Source organism: Cylas formicarius, unplaced genomic scaffold (genome assembly GCF_029955315.1).
Source record: "Cylas formicarius isolate icCylForm1 unplaced genomic scaffold, icCylForm1.1 PGA_scaffold_3__17_contigs__length_32017465, whole genome shotgun sequence".
NCBI classification, from domain to species: domain Eukaryota; kingdom Metazoa; phylum Arthropoda; class Insecta; order Coleoptera; family Brentidae; genus Cylas; species Cylas formicarius.
The window spans coordinates 27744258-27761128 of record NW_026844326.1 but is presented as its reverse complement, the minus strand read 5'-3'; the positions used below and the strand labels follow the sequence as shown (position 1 = coordinate 27761128).

The window sequence follows — 16871 nt, the reverse complement described above, 5'->3', positions numbered from 1 at the left end:
AAACAAAACCAGAATCATGCCTCAGCCACAATATTCATCGAATAAGCGACTTTTTCCTGTTCCCAAAACTCAAGAAACCCATGAAACGAGAGAAGTTTGGAACGATTGAAGGGATAAAGATAAATTGCTGGAAGAACTCAAGGTTATACCAGAAAATGCTCACCAGAAGTGCTTTGTAGATTGGAAAAAACGTTAGCACAAGTGTATTATAACTGGGGGGGATTACTATGAAAGGTGCAACATTAATTTTGATAAATATATACAAACTTTTTGATGAAACTTAAAAATCACCTTACTTTTTGACCACACCTCGTATAACTTTAAATATCCCAAAAATAATGAATTTATCGTTACAAAAAAAGAGTATGTGTTTACAAGCAAAGTATTGCAGAATCCGCCAGCCACGTGGAATTTGAGGAGGGCCAACCAGCCAAAGGCTCTTCTCGTACTCCTCTAGTAGTAGACATAATTATTTATTTAACAAAATCTAGTAGATGGTACAGTACCTCTGCGTTCCGCCAAGTATACCAGTGACACGTCAAATAGTTTTAAAATACTGTTCAAGAACAATTTTTAAATGTTTAAATAAAATATCCTGAAAATCAATAAGTAATAATTTTTTGGATTTGGACTAACTACAAATATTTGCAACTCAGAATGGTATAATTTATATTTTTTCCTTTTCCTGCAGGATTTCTTCTACGACTATGACTACCGACGGCTATTTCGGTCCGTGCGATATCATCGACAGAGCGAAGGGTCTCTAAACGAGATCGCAACAGAACGAAAATAATGTGCTAATTTGCATTACATCCGATTATATATTAATATAACCTCCTCTCTAATAAATTCATTAACCGGGTTCAGTCGAAAACACCTGGTACCGGGAGCGTTTCAAGACGTTATTTTTGGAGCACGTTGGATATGAAAGCACCATGTTAATAATAATTAATAATAATGATAATGATAGTAATGTAGACTAAAAATATAGAAAACAATATTTACAAAAGTATTTGTGGATGTGTCTAGTAGTTCAAGATGCTTTGTTGGGTTGATCCATATCGAAATAATCACTACGTTGACTGCAAAACACACCGGGTGCCAAATGGATCAACTTTTGGCAGTTTTTCCTTAGTCTTGAGAAATATTTGTTGTTCTAAAAAACCTAGAAAGAAATCTTAATTTTTATCTAAAGTCTAAATCTAAAATGGCGACAATTTTATTTTATAATTTAAAAACGTTGATTTTGACTGCAATTAAATCAAAATCTAATCGAGTGGTCTTTCATTCAATTCTTGTTATCTCCTTGGAACTACTATTCCACCCAAAAAGTGATATTTTAGTTTCTGAAAAAGCAGATATTGACTCGAATTTCATCGAAATCTACTAGAAAGAATACAGTTTGATTTTTCGTTGTTTTTCTCGAAAATCCTCATTGGAGCTTACCATTTAACCCAAAAATAAATGTCTTAGTTTAATATCAGCAGGTTTGATGAACTTCTCTTTGCCATAAGTGGCGAAAAAGATGATTTTCACTAGAATTTCATTGAAACCTACTAGGAACAGTGCTGATTTTGTAAATAACGCCAGTGTTTCGAAAAAAAAAAAAAACAAAAAAAAGGATAGTAACTTCTTGCACATTTCCAAAAATATACTTGGCAAAATATTTTCATTTTTAGTCTTGCAGTCCCAAAGACACAAAAAGCAAATATATTTTGTGTAGCTATCCACGGAGAAAAATTAGCCACTGATGTTCTTAAAAAAAAATTATAAAGGGCCAGACAAAATGTCAGGTATATACTTGCCTGATTAGAATCTAATTTTAAATAAGAGATTTATATTTTTACCATTAAATATATATTTACTTCATTCCCCAGTAGCACAAAAATATTGGTAAAATTATATTTACGTACTGGCCAACCATAGAAGCGTCAGATTATTTTAATGACCGAATGTCTATTTTTTCAATCTTAAAGCAATATTAAAAATATTTTCTCTCCAATCGATTAAATTACTTTAAATATATTGGTATACTGTACTTCAAACTATAATTTCATAAAATTAGGCATCTTTACAATTTATTGTTTATTCTATAAAGACAGGTATTGTGAGTAATTATTTTATGAATATTGGAATAATACTTTATAATGTATATTTAGACAGCGCCTACTGAGTTCATTATTAAAGATAGATAAAAAATGTAAATACAAAAGTTGCAATAAAAACAAATGAATATTGCAAAGCAACACCCTGTATATTCTGGCCTGAAATGTCCCGACTCCAAATAGGCTTTGAGAGAATATGGTCTTCGTGTAACACATTAAGCTTAGGGCATTTCATGTTATTTTTCAAATCCTGTAGGTATATTTGCAACCAGGACAAAAAGCTTTTCTATTTCACCCCATAATATACAGGGTGTTCCGTTTAGAAAAAAGTTAAATTTGCCTATACTTTCCTATTTTCCGATGCGTTTTTGTTTTCTTTGATAACTTTAAAAGATAATAGTCAGTAAATGCATTCGCGTTTTGCCAAAAATGTACCCGAAAACTAACGGTCGTAGAAAAAGTATAGTATGCAACACATGCAAGTTTACCGAACACTTTTGAACTCACTCGTTTATTAAACACTCGCTCCGCTCGTGTCAAATACACTCGTGAGTCAAATGCCGTTTGTTGCATAATATACTATAAAAACACATTTTACCAATAATGGCCAGAAATACGCATCTATTAAAACAAATTATAAGTACATTATTTAAATTTATGAATGAAGATGTGTTGTTAAAGGTTCTAATATTGTTAAATAAATATTCTGATAATAATGGACAAATATTTCTTACAAATATAAATAAAAGTTATTCCCAAATACGTTTTACCACTGAACCGATATTAGATAAACATTAGTCCTGCATTAGTCCCTACAGGGTATTCAAAATTTTAAAATCAGCTTTTCTTAGTATTTTTAAATAGCCATACCCTGTATTCTATTTCATTTTTGAATGCAGAATTTAATTGCAAGCATATTTTGTTATTACGAATGTATTAAAATTCTCAATGGGTTTAGCGATATTTACCATATACCATAAATACCCTGATTAAACTAGTACAGGGTATTGGGAAATTAAAATATTACCCTAGCAAGCTGTGGACAAACAATTGGTACTTTTTGACATATCCAGTGTTTTGTAATTATTTTTATCTCATTTAGTTCTTTTCTGGAGTATCAGTTTTTCAAAAATGAATATTTCAAATGAAGAGTTAATTGTTATGGCGTTTCTATTGGCGAATTGTGATAATTATTTACTGATCAGTAGAGTTTATTGAGCTATAAAAAGGAAGAAAGAACAAAACCGGCTACAAATGCGGAAAATCAACTAGCAGTTTTCTTGACAGTTACTGAAAATCCAAACAAAATCCGGTCAATTGATTGTCAATTGACCACTTCTTAACTGGCGAGTCAAATGGGATCAAAATATTTTAAATAACATGTTGCTATTGAAGAGTGTTCTCTATCATTATTTAATAATAATTTCATTATTCAAGGAATACCGAATAAGATACTTAGCGATTTCAAATACACAGATGCGAATTATAGTTTATTTGTTGCTAATTCCTTAGAATAAGCAAGACATTTTGACCCACGTGAGTCCAAATTTTTTAAAGCAGTAATAAAGGTAATTGTTATTTGGAAACTGAATGGAGGGCATTATAAATCGGTCAAGTGAAGAGGTGTTAAATTGTATTAAATTGATTAGTGTTACATACAGATCTGATCAGGTGTAATGAGAATTTCAGAGAAATGTTATTACTCGATCTTTATCGTGCGATAATTCTAGAAATGTGATGGATTGCTCCACCACCCACCATAATCCAACTCACGAAACAGGTCTCTAATCTGACATGGCCAGTTGAATTTGGTGTGCCTGGTGTGTCAAAACGTATTAGCCGATTGCTCGGAAGGGATAATGATACATGACGAAATATGGCCCCGTCGACTTGCAAAAGCTAATGAATACGGTCTAAAGATCGACCTTAACAAAACTCAATTTATCCATATAAGTGCTTAGGAACGTGGATAACTTCAAACATGGATCAGAACAAACAAATAAAAACACGAATTGAAGCTGCACTATCAGCGTTTGTCAGGCTTAAACAGTTCTTTACTAACAGAGACTTGAGTTTGATAAACTGGTAGCATATGAGCTCTGGTGTTACAGAAGGATTTTGAAGATATCGTGGACAGAAAGGATCTCAAACATTGAGGTTTACAAAAGGATACGTAGGGACCCAGATATAGCTACAGGGTAGACGAAATGCCGGAAGGCGGAAAATTAAGTGTGAGGAACCTGATTCGTGACGAAGCAAAGCACTTGAAGTTGATTTAGGACAAAATATCCTTCTAAAATAAATAAATATGCACGACACGAAAAAAGTTGAACGGTCAATTCCACAACGCTAGCTATGAATTTACCTCAGCGGTTTCCGGCTTAGGTGAGAAACGTCGTCATCTAATCATCATGTAACGAGCAGTACGACAAGAGATAAACGTCCCCGGCTCGGGTAAATATTTTTTCACCCCTTTAATGAATCGCCATTTTCAATGTCAAATCGACCGACAAAATAGGCCGTATATTGTGAACGTCTGAGAGTCGTTCGATGTGCGATCGCGCGTGAAATTTGATTTCGAACGATCACAATCGGCGACTCCTCATGCAGAAGTAATGCTCTAACAATTTTCAAATTAACCCCCAAAGGACGACGAGGACCTCTTTAGCACCGCGTGCGCTCGATTATTTTCCCATCGCCCGATTGTGTATTACTCCATTACGTACGGGTCACACTTGACTTGATGGACGAATTTTCTTCAAGCGTTTAAGTAGCGACGGGACGAGCGGTCGCGATAATTGAAACATATTTCGACGATTTACACGGTGCAGAGCTATTAGATCATTAGAAAAGCTCTAGAAAACTGGGATGCGGGAAGAAAGTGTCAAACTTACGATATGCGGATGACACGATAGTTCTGGCACAAACTGAACAACTCCTTCAACACAATACCACTTCCACACATTCATGATAGGGACACTGTCATCTATCTTGGGGCAAAACTAACTAGCAACGGAACCAGAAATCAGCAGAAGGATTGGGATGGCAAAAGAAGCTTTGGGGAGACTGGCTAAAATCTGGAAAGACCACGATATTCAGAAAATCTTCTCAAAGCGCTAATATTCTCCATCGCAAATTATGGGTAGGAATCTTGGACATTAAATGCACCATGCTGCAGGAAAATAGAAGGGTTTGAAGTGATATGCTACCGCATTATGTAGAACAAACATTTCCATATGCAGTGAACTAAATATACGGGATCATGAAAGGTTACTTCCAACAATCCAGAATACGGCAAAAGAATGAGAGGCAGATCACCAGTTAGATTCATAGACCAGATCGAGGACCTTACAAACATGTCAGTAGCGAAAGTTACGAGGACCGTAGAGGATAGAGAGGCACGGAGAAGGCTTGCGCCATGAATAAGTCACGACGTTCGGATTCAACGACTAGAGAGAGAGAGAAAGCCACGGCGTGGTTACGAAGAAGCCGATCGAGATGATCTACGGGTCCTTTTATTAATGCCTTACATGTAATATCCAATACAAATTCGATGCGGGGCTTTACTGAAAATATTATTAGACCTTTCCCCGTCGATAACACCAAGTCTCGAGTTATCAGAGAGGATTTCGTTTTCTCAGAGTTCCATATTCTATCGAAGGTTGGAAATCATCATGGCAATGTGAACCGCGTTGAAAGCCACTCCAAATACCTCAGTGCTGCTGCAGTCGAACCAGTCTCTCAAATTTCTCAGCCCGGATACTCATCGCCAAATTCCTTCTGTAACATGAGAGCTCAAACGCGACCTGCTTATTGACTTGTATCTGCTTTATAGTGTCCATGCCTCCATAAAAGGGCAGAGAAAACAATCCCAAGTACTTGTACGAGTCTACTCTTTCGATGTTTATCACTAAATGATATAGATAAATTTAGGTTTGTTAAGGTTGATCTTGAGACAGCATTCATTCGATTTATTAGCTTTTGCATGTCCACGAAGCTATTTGTCATAATAACTGATTGATTGATTATAGAGCTGTTTCGTGAGTTGGGTTATGGTGAGTGGTGGAGCAATCCATCATATATATCTCTGAGACAGCAAAAGACATCTTAGAATGATTTAGAACAAAACTTTTCGAAGCAGATCTCAACATTCCAGTCGGTTCACACTACACGAATTTTTAATTTTTTAAAATTTATATTTATTTATTTAAGAAGGATATTTTTTTTCTTAAATCAACTATAAGTGCTTTGCTTCACCTCGAATCAGGTTCCACACCTTTAATTTTACCAAGCTTTGAAATATTGCCTCACCTTTCTTGTGAAAGTGTTAAGAACGGACCGAGTCGTATCACCTTCTTCTTTTCAGAGCTCCATCTTCTATAAAAGGTTGGAAATCACCATGGCAATGCCTCTAAATAGCCCAGTGCTGCTGCAGCCGAACCAGCCTCCCAAATTTCTCAGCCAGGATATTTTTCGCCTTCCGACACTTCGTCTACATTGGAGCTTCCCCTGTACAATCTGTTAAAACAAGCTATATCTTGGTCTTAGGTATTCAAGGTTCCTCTTTTTGATGTTACAAGAATTCCGGTTCGTAAACCTCAACGTTTGAGATCTTCAAAATCTTTTTGTACTTGCATATGCATAGCATAAAAAAGGGTCAAGAATACGTAGCACCGAAACTCAAGTGCCTGTTGGTAAACAACTTTCAAAGCCTGATAAACGCTTATCGTGCAGTTTCAATTCGTGCTTCTATTTCTTTGAACTGATCCATGTTACCGACGTTCTCAAGTACGAGTCCACTACAGCATGTATTTATTCGATTCATTAGGTTTTGCAAGTCGACGAAGCTATCTGCCTAATAACTGCAACATCAGACACGACTAAATTTCTGTAAATGGATCGAAGGAAAGTAGGGGAAACCCACCTTCTGATAATATAAATGTTTCATTCCCAAGAGAATCACTTTTAATTTTTAATTAAAAACAAGTCCGGAGTTTAAATAGTTCTGATTTCAGATTGAACGCACAGAATCAAATCAAAACTCAAGAAAATACCTACTTGGAATGTAAAGAGGCTAATACAGCAACCAGGAAAACGCCAAATAATCGAAAGATTGATTCATTGAAACATTGATATTCTCCAAATCACTTTCAGAGTATTTAGGGCAATAATATTTATGCGGAGGAAAGCATAATCGCAATAATAAAGTGCGGAAAAGCTAATGGCTGATGGAACTGGTCAAAGTTCAGTATATATCTATAAAAAAAAAGCTGAATTTTCTGATACCAAGATTAGATTTTGAATGAACAATAAAAGAGAAGAAAGAAGATACGGATTTAAATGCGTATTAACAATGGAAACACCATCCAGTTTGTATTTTTTTTTTCTAAGAATTGACTTTCAAACATTAAATTTACTGGGGACACTGTTGTATAGTTTGTAAAGGTTATAAGAAAATGATCTTTCATAGACTGAAGTATAGTGAAGAGGAAGCGAGATATAACCCTGAAGTCTTATTTATCTGTATTTAATCGTTTTTACTAGATAAGAAGGACGTTGCTTATATATAATGCCGTGAAACAAAACCGCGGAATGCAATTTACGTCGATTTTCGTGCGTATACTATATATAAATCCTAGACAAGATTTAAGTACCCTCTGAATCTGTCTTCATCTATTTTATCCAAACATAGTCACAAAAATTAAACTGACTCAACATTAAAGACTCTGTATAGTTTTATTGATATGTAACCCTAGATTTCTTGCTGTTTCATGCCTCTAATAGTGTCTTCTCCAATTGTAATGTTAAATGCACATTTGCGGATAACATTATCTTTCGAAAACCCCGATATTGTCCATATCTGCCTTTTTCAGTGTCTATGCTTCTGACCCGTAAAGTAATGTTGAAAAAACGTCGCATCCGAAATTTATATCTCTGCTGCAGAGAGACTTTTTGATCTTTACAAATACACTTCTGACTTTTGATTTCATGCGACTGCTCCATTGTTTCGTATACTATTTGTATTGCTTACTCTTTCTATCGTTGTCTTGTCTATAGTAAGAATTTACTTTCTTTCTAATAATCATGTATCTAATTTTATTATTATTATTATTGTTATTATTTTTATTATATTATAGCGGAGTTTGTAATACTATAGGAGTTTGCTAAAATCACCCTGCGGTTCATTCTTTTTCGTCCCAGAATGTTATTTTATTGCGGCAACGATACGGGCATATATATAAATTGATGGTGATATGTCTCAATCGAATCTGGTTCGAGTCTTGTAGGCCCAATTTGATCGGGCCGGCACTTAATATGGAAATTTTCTTGACGACCGTCTAATTAAGCGAATTAAATAAAGTTCTCGCTATAAACGAATAAACATACTTATTAAACTTCGTTAAACCAGTGACGTATACCCAAAAAAAGAAACGGGACTGCGAGAAGGGCGACGCTTCCCTCCGAGATGAATTACGGTATGATTTCCGACAGGGTATCATTATATACATATGAGGGGAGCAATTTGTCCACCGAACGCCTCTATTACGTAGTCGGGTCATAATTAAATTTGGCTATGCCAAGCCCCCTACCCCCTAACTTTTGACAATATTATTCGAGACATTGCTCGGAAGATTCTGCAGAGAGTTCGCTTAGTAACGGGGAAAAATTATGGATTTTCTTTTTAGGAATGTCGATTTTCATTACAACATTCATTGGAACTGGGCAAGAGAATTTTATAAGTAAATGAGTACCAAAAAAAAACAAAATATTCTCAATGATCGAAAGCGCATTAAACTGTTGCAAAGGATACAAAGCAAGGCCATAAAAAAGTAACATACTTTCTACAAAATGGACTACTTAAAAATCCAGAGCTGCATTAAGTCAAAATCGATATGGCAATACCAGAAATGGAAAAATATTAAGAAGTACTTTTGTAACAATGGGCGTCCCTCAGGGTTCTGTATTGGGACCAGAAACAGCATTTACAAAGTTTGCTGATGACTTTACGATATCTATGTGGTTTTGAGTGAGGCGAACTCACAATATTGATATGGTTTTTACGCCATCCAGATATTCTGGGGCTTAAAGAATAAGGGGCCCAACATTCCCCCCTATGAGCAGCACTAAACGGATCAGAATAATTGTACACGAACATCTAGATCTTATAGAGGTGGGATTTAGCTTATCGAACTCTTCCAGCAACCATCTTCTGTTGCTATTTTAGTTGAGAGACTTTTTTGGAAACCATGCCGCTCTTTAGGTATTATAATAAAAAAATTAGAAAAAGTTTTATAAACTTTTTAGCACTAGCTCCGCTTGTGCCCAATTAACTTGTGACTCAAATGGCATTTACGGCACATGTTGCATAATATACCATTAAAAAATACGCATTACAAAAAACACGAAACGACACAACGAGCATCTGGACCTCCGAATAATGTCCGAGGTGTGATCAATAAGTAAGGTGACTTTTGTCATCTTCGACATATTTTTTTTGTTATGTTGGTACCCATGTCCTTAATATATGTTCACAGTTTCAGCCAGTTTACAAGATTACATTTTTTTTTGTGAGACAAAAACGTTAGACCTGAAGGATATTTTAACCGAATCACAAATATTAAGTGTTTATTACGCTCATGTAGAGAACTAGGTATGATATAATTTTGTTGGCCAACTGATTCGACAAATGCGTTCGTGGTTCACACATCTACTTCTTGTAAAACTTATTTTAAAAAATTTTATATTTTAACATTGTATAGTCTAGGTGTGTTTGAAATGTGTCTTTGTGTTTCAAAAATAAATCAGGTTTAGTGTTAAACAGTAATTTTCACTCGGTGAATACAAGATCTAAAAGCAGACGCCTTTAGAGATCCTTATGCAAAATATCGTCGGTATACAAGAGTCCAAGTCCAAATTTTCTAGAATATTTTTTTTAAAACGTAATACATTTTTACAGAAAGAATTGATCAGTTTCATTTTTTTATAAATTAATTGATATTCTGCAATTGTTCAAGTCCATAGTAAAAAAAACTTACAGAAGAAAATGACCAAGTTCTACTGATATCATTGCTCCGAGCCAAAAGGTATATCCCTATCTTTTGCTTAAATGATAAATTTCAAGTGAAGTACTTATGATGTTCACCAGCTGACGTACAATGATTTTATCAATCTTTATCAAATCTAATCTTTATCAAAAATGTTAAATGTTAAAATGCCTGTAATCAGTAGAAGAGTGCTTTAGTTAGTACAGATATTGTCTTGTATAGTAATAATGCGTCCTCCAATTTTATTTCTTTTTTTTTTGACAATTTCCTATAAACATTAAATGTGTCGATTTGGAAAATAAAGACTAAAATAACAGAAAAGGACTCTCCGATTTTTAGAACTGTCCAAAGTATACCACAGACTTGGTGGACCAAAGAGAAAATGGAGACACACTTAAGAAGTAAATATTAAAATGTCTATTTATGAACTTCAGTAAAATATGTTTCATACAATATTATTAAATATAAACATGATCATGTCTGTAATTCTAATATACAGAATTTTTATTTTACAGTAAAGCTTGGGTGCCAGTAAGCAAAGGGGAAATTTCCAAAAACAATTTAAAAAATCATACTAATATTACCGAGGGTTAATTTTTAAGGTTCAATATGGCAGGCTCAAAAATACACAAAAACAAGTACAAAAATTTGCATAAATGCGGACCACTAAGACCTTTTTAAGATATAAGGCGAAAAAGTTTTTTTTTCCAAAATATTATTTCAAGTAATATTGTTCTGTGTAAATTAACATTTGGTAATTTTTTGAAATGCCAAATAGGAAATTGGGTTCGGTGACTTTGTTTTGCGAAATTTAGGAAAATGTTTTTTTTTAACTAAATGCAATAACCTTTTTAAATAGTAATGGTTTATTCTACAAAAAAACGTTTCGGCGTTGAAATAAAAATGGCGTAGTGCGGCGCAGTTAATAATTTCGCCCCTATCGGATCGTCCTAATACCGAATTAACTAATTAATTTGCCGTAAACAAATTTTGCCCTGTAATTGGGAATATCAATTAAATTCGATAATTAATAGCGGCCTCTGATCAATAAAGATTTGGGGGGTTGAGCGGCGTAACACCAATTTGCCGCCATTATTATTAACTTCGTTTTGCAATTGTTTTCGAATTATTCATGTATATTTATTATATTCGATCAATATTAATGAGAGAAAAAAAAGTTAACGCGTCGTAATGGAGGACAGAATAAAATTATTTATTGATCCTGTTGACGCCTTTTTGAAGGTAAAATAATCCGCTAGATTAATTAATTTAATCAGCTGAATATTCATCAATCTAATTAAGTTAAATATAAAAATATTAATTCGAGTCTTATGACGTTTTTTTTACTGCCTCGAAGAATATTTATATATTTTATATATACATTTTAATATAACAAACATAGTAATCTGAATATTTTGAAATGCCTGTTTACCATGTTCGTCTGTAACTTTTTTATTGTTTTAGTTTTTTTGATATTTGTGTTCTTTGTTTTGTATTTTATATTTGATATTTCTTTGCCATCTATATTATTGTTTTTTTAATTTGCTTTAATCTGCACTGGTCCCATTTTGATCGCAACTGAGGGGTATGTCCGTTTTTAGTTGCGTTTTCGCAAACCTTTGACACTTTTTTGACTTGCTTAGCTTTTAAAATACAGGATGATTTTGGAAAATTGAAGTTTTGGGGCACCCCTCGTATCTCGAGTATCCTACAAAATATCGGGAATATGATAGATTTTTATGCAGAATTCAAGTTTTCGCATTTTTGAAACTCCAATTTGATTCCGCTTGGTATGACTTTCAAAAAAATGTATAACAGGCAAGGTAAACATATTACGATTCTATTACTAGAGAATACGAAGCGAAGAACAATCCATTCATTTTTAAAAGAATATAAATATAATGCATTTAAATTTCATAAAACTCAAAAGATTTTTTAAATAGACATAACGAGATTACTAATTTTTTGAAGAACATTTTATGGACTGATTAAAGTTCGTTCACTACGAAAAAGGGGAAATAAAAACTCAGGGGTATCAATTAATTAATGTATGGTGTGGTGTCATAGATGGACATATTTTGGGTCCGATATTAATAGATCAAAGTTAACTAGAGATCATTATTTTCAACTCTTAGAGCACCAAATAGAAGAATATATAAAAGCCCCTAAATATATCAGCGTCGATTATTTGGCAGCAAGACGGTGCCCCTCCTCCTAATGTGCAAGTCAAAAATTGGATATGGAACGGTGGAACTATGGATTGGCCAGCCAACAGCCTCGACTTAACTTTAATGGATTTTTTCTTTTGGGGACACATAAAAAATCACATGCACGGAACTCCTTGTAATAATGTTGTGGAATTTCGACAAAGGATTTCAAGGATTTCAATTAATTAATAGACAATCCGGAAACATTACTTAATGCAAGACATCATACAATTAGAGTTTGTGGGAAATATGTTCAGGTGGTATTTAGAATAGTTAAAGATTTTTTTACTTTAGTGTCTCTTGTCATTTTAGTGTCTTTGTTCTACTTTAATTTGTAAATAATTATTGTTGTATATAACATATATAAAATATGAAACATACCTGCAAAATCGGAAGAGCAACGTAACTCCACTACACACTACAGAAAATGCAACTGAAGATAAAGAATTTGATAACTCAATATAATCCCTGGCTAATAACATAATTAGTAACACATTATTAGGAAAACTGTATTTGTAACAAATTCCTGTGACAAAGAATTATAAACACGAATTGCGTTGAATGTGAAAGATCTACGAAACAAGGCACTCTGATGGTGTGGTATCGTTAGTCTGTACCTGTATCTTACATTCACAGAATGGCTAGGACTGCTAGGAGCAAGCCGCTCTCTCAGCAAAGTGGGTGAATCGAGTTAATGGATAATTTTCATAACGAACATGTTGAAATGAAGAGCTCTTCTTTGTTCCATTTGTCCCATAATGAAACGAAAACAAGCATTCTGCAACCTTTGAATATTCTATTAAAAGCGTATATAATATACGGGGTGTTCCATTTAAAGGAATATGATGTTATGTTCCAGAAAATTGATAGTGTTTGGTTTTTTTGTTTACCTTAATATCTCTAAAAACAAACAGTCAGGGCAAAAATTTTTTCGATCACGCAAACGCTTTGCGAAAAAAAATTTGGAAGTGATTTTCTTCAATTTTTGAACATATATCACGAGCCCCTGCGCCACTGGCTTTAACACGTTACCTCACGGCGCCAAACCTTATCTAAAATAGGTGAAAATCGTCAAAAAACATGGTCGCCGAGATCCAGTTGCCCCACCAATTTTTTTAGAACGGTTCGACAGCTATCGCCATTTTCCATGTTTAATATTAAAAATCCGTATCTCCTTTATATGTGAAAACGATATCATTTCGCAGGGATCTTTATCGAGGCCCCTAAACGACAGGTAAACCCGTGTGAATGAGATCTCGGGCCATCGATAACGATCACCCACAGGAGTCCAGGTTATTCCCGCATCGAGTGGCAGTTCCTTCACCACACATCCCGTGCTTTGTCCACAGAGAGCGTTTCTTCTTGTAGATTTAAACGATAGCCTTTCGCGTTAATCAAGAGCCCGCTCGCCAAACAAATTTGCCAGCCACCAAATCCCTTTAACGCGTACCAATTGAATTTGCGGCACTTAATTCACACCATACAGGATGTTTCTTATTAGCGGGGATACGCGACGCATCAACAAACCCAGTTGTGGGTTATTAAACCGGCACGTAACAAAACGTTTTACGCGATGAAACTCAAACGCCGAATTAAAATTCATTTTTAATAAGAAATCTCCGCGATAAAATTTGAAAATAGTTGCAGTCTAATGCTTTTTTATTTGTAATACCCTATACCCGCCATTATTCGAAATAAAATCGCTTATAAGCTCAAAGTTTTGTTTCTTTTAATGTTTAACTATTTCATATTTCAGAAAGAAAGTTTTAAACATTCATATTTCTTATTCAATATTTTTAAATTCATTAATAAATCTGTGTTTCACTTAATACGGCCGCTCATTAGTGGTGTTCTATATGCGAGTTTTTTTATATCGCAGTTTAGTTTAGGTTTTTTTGTAAACCGTAATGCGGTACGTTTTCCTAGGGCTATCCACGGCAGTTACTTGCCGGGCCACGTATTGTATTGAATTTACGCACTACATTTGATTTAATTTTACCTTCGACCGAAAATATTGTAAAAGAAAAACAAAACAAAATAGAACTTAAGCGCAAAAAGAAAGGGGAACTGTCATTTTCAATCGGGGAGAAAGTATGGACCCGGGACTACCGTCCAAACACGGATAAAAGCAGGTGGTGTCAAGGGGTAGTTCGAGATATACTTGGCCGAAGAACTTACGTGGTTGAGTTGGTCGGTGTCAGTTAAAAAAGTATCATTGTAACGACAAGTCTTGCCCCAGCAAGGAAAACTCCATGACAGCCCCAAATAAAAAAAATTCCTCGATGACTCCACCTTCTAACGTAACAAGAAACAGATCAAGTAATACTGTAACGTTAGTTAGGTCTAGCGATAGCGAAACATCGGACTCAGAAAGTGAAGACGTTATCTCACCCAGTGAAAACAACCCCAGCGACAATGAAGTCCCAAGTGACCACTGTGCGCGTCTGCTTCGTAGACGTAGTAAGATTAACCCTCCAGATCGTTTACAAGTCGCCCAGTAAACGTGACACTCATATCTAAATGCAAGTGTACATAAACACCACTAGAGTTAAGTTAGTTTCAGTTTATTATAGGGGGAAGGTGTTCTATATGCGAGTTTTTTTATATCGGAGTTTAGTTTAGTTTTAGTTTACACCCGCCAAGTTTGCCTGACACCCCATTAATGGATATTTTTACAATTTTATCAACAAATTTTTATTTAAATATCCAAGTACCTGCTCGGAGGTTGGTGCTATTTTAAAAACAGAAGAAAATGAAAAATTAGTAAAGAAAATTATTAAAATGAAGAAAAAAATTTATGAAAATCAATAAATAAATTTTAAAATTAATGAAATGAAAATTTTAAAATGAACACAAATTTTAAAAAATGCATCTATAAAAATGGCCGGCGATTTATTTTTTTATATATTACTCTTCTTCTTTTAAAATACCACAAAGCGCATTGTAGATTTTCTAAACATCAGAACAAGAAAGGACGAATTTTAGGAAAAATTGTGTTCACCAAAGCATAGGTAGAAAAACAGTTTAAGTACTTAAACACTTTTGAGAGGTTTGATCTTGCTTTTTTCTTTCTCTGCTGTTTGTATTGCGAATTCATTTACCTATAAATCTGTTCGCATTTTTGTAATTTTTTGAAAATGTTAGGAAATAAATTATGTAAAAAACAAACAAAATATTTACAAAATGGACGTATCTACACGCCGACAATGTTTTCTTGCCAAACACCTTTTGTACAATTTAATTATTGCAATTTTTGGCTTTAGAAACTTTTTTATCAACGAATTCTTATCTAGATACTGATCACGTATTTATAGATATTGTATTGATGTGTTAAATATCCAAGTACCTGCTCGAGTGAATGAATTTTAGGAAAAACTGAAAACGAACTTACAAATTTAAAGATAAAATATATACACATTTTTTTTAAATGTATAACAATAGAAAAAAATTAAAAACTAAAACACAAATTTTTAAAAAAGGCCGAAAATATATTTAAAAAAACAAAATGGACGTATCTATACGCCTACCAAGTTTGCCTAATACTCCGCCAAACAAGGCATGTATAATTATATGATTTCAGTTTTTTGAGGAGTTAGTTAATGTACATTTTGACATTGCATTGTGTAAAATATCTAAGTATCTACTCGGAAGTTGGTGTGATTTCAAAAACATTAGAAGAAAACGAACAATTTGTAAAGCAAATTTTTAAAATGGTTTTCTAAATAGTTAACCGGATTTTTAACTATAAAAGAATTAATTATAGGAAAAACTGAAAACGAACTTACAATTTGAAAAGTAAAATATATACACATTTTTTTAAAAATCTACAAGTTTAGAACATAATTAAAAATTAAAACACAAATTTTAAAAAATGGCCTAGGATATATTTGTTTATTTCTTTTGCAAAAATGAGACCGCCAAATTTCTAACCGCCTTCACTGGAGACCAATTTTCCCCATAATTAAAAAAAAAAAAAGATTATTCGGAAACGCGAAGCTTCTAAAAACTGGTACCTTGTGGGTGTCGCCGAAAATCGTGATGCTCAACTTGGGGGAATACCCCCCGTGACGTAACGCTCGAAACTCTTCTTCTTTACAACTAGCCTGGGCTTTCGTCAGACGCACCGAATTCCGAAAAGTACCAAAAACGTCGGCGTGTTCTTATAAGAGCGACCGATCTCCCGCGAATTCTACTCGACGTTTATCAGTCGGAATCGGAGACAACAGAACCCACGTTGCTATGGGAGGTCCGTACGGCCGTGCAGATTCGCAGCGCATGCGCCGAACGCGAGCAGAAACTGGCGACGGGGCGTGGCCTCGCCCGCCAGACGGAGACAGCGCCATGCGGAAGAGGGTCGTGAGCGAACGAGAAAAGGGTAATCGGGATTCCCTTCCGGTAAACCGGATCATTCTTAATAGTGGGGGGATACCGATACAGTTTATGGCTAAACACTAAACACTTTTTTTACGACCAGATTAAAGCGAGATGGGTTTAATAGATTTGTTTGTTCGTAA

General features: G+C 34.4%; 1 protein-coding gene across 1 annotated transcript in view; it reads right to left on the bottom strand.

Annotated features, from left to right (window-relative positions):
- LOC132699397 (dorsal root ganglia homeobox protein) overlaps positions 1 to 16554 on the bottom strand; it is a 91515-nt gene extending 74961 nt beyond the window's left edge. Inside the window, exon 1 of the mRNA XM_060666069.1 lies at positions 16371 to 16554. The gene's annotated coding sequence lies outside the window, so the exon portion shown is untranslated. The remainder of the gene's footprint in view (positions 1 to 16370) is intronic.
- Between the last annotated feature and the right edge of the window lie 317 nt (positions 16555 to 16871).